We start from the raw sequence: 1,369 nt of genomic DNA on the forward strand, positions 1-1,369 counted from the left end.
TTTCCGAAGAGCGAGAGAAAGACTTAACTTTGTTTTATTTTATAGCAAAGCACTGCAAACAAATGGAATATTTTCATCTGAAACTGTATGAATATCATAGATACCCCACTGAATTAAATACCAAAAATTCTCACACTCTTTCGGATAACATGCATTGAAGGTAATGAATACCTTAAAAAGAACATCAACGGCTTTCAATACGGATGGCACTTCATCATGGTTTTATCAATTCGCACATACACTTTTTCGATCGCAGTTATTTCAGGTCCAACAACGATGATAAAGGGCTGCATTGTAAGATTCATCTGAGACATCTTATTTTGTTTGTTAATACAAGTGTTTGCTTAATGGCTCGCCTGCACTGGAAGTGCGGGTTGGAGTCCCTCAGCGAAAGGAGAATGGCCGGAGGCAAAGGATCTACGTAGCGGTCTCGGGCGCGAAATAACTTTTACGGTGTTTGAATTTTAGCGTATATTTCACTGTCACAAATCACTAATACAGCGGGGCTCATGCAAAGCTGCATGAGCCGTACAACTATATAATTGCTACGCGTACTCGCGCAAGGAGAACAGGGCCGCGAATAAGACTCGCCGGCGAAAGAGTGAGATCTGTTCAGGCGCACAGATCTACGGCTCTCGCAAGACCGACTGCGACTCATTACGCCGCGTATTTTGAGGGGTTTTTCTTTTCTCCATCCCTCTCTCCCGTCCCCGGCACCCCGCTCAGCTACTCGATCCGCCTAGCGCGGTGTCGGGCCCGGGAGATGGTCGCCCGTCGAGTGCTCGCGCCAGGGCCGTAAGCGCAGTCGCGAACAATATATGTATATAAATGTTTAAAAAACATCTAAATGAATTGTAATTGTCTTTGTAAAAGTGTCAATTTTTTTCTATGCGCATCTCTCCTCCTTTTATTTTTAAAATTTTTCTAAGTACGAAGAGTGACGTTACAAGGAAAAATCGATTACAATTTTACGACACCGATCAATGGAGAATGTCGAGAAACGCGTTTTGGACTTTAAAAAGGCCCTTTTCAGGGGCACACCCCGCCGATTTGTGGCCGCCACCTTAACATGGTGGCGGGGCTTACGCGCGTCTCCTCCAGGGGGGACGCGCAAACTAAGAGCGGCCACATGAAAAAAAAAATTAATTATAGGAACTAATCAATTTGTAATTTATTTTGTTTCAGATATGGCTTAGTGGCACGATAAAGGACACACGCGCCGTGTCGTCGACCACAACGCGAGAATCGCCGTACGCTCGGTCGTACTAATCACGAATTCCGCGAAAGCCGAAGGACCTCTCACATCCAACGTTATCGCGTTTCACAAAACTCGCGAAATTCCGAATGTTCGCAATAATTAGAACCGCGC

This window comes from Wasmannia auropunctata, unplaced genomic scaffold (assembly GCF_000956235.1).
Source record: "Wasmannia auropunctata unplaced genomic scaffold, wasmannia.A_1.0 LD335915.1, whole genome shotgun sequence".
NCBI classification, from domain to species: Eukaryota; Metazoa; Arthropoda; class Insecta; order Hymenoptera; family Formicidae; genus Wasmannia; species Wasmannia auropunctata.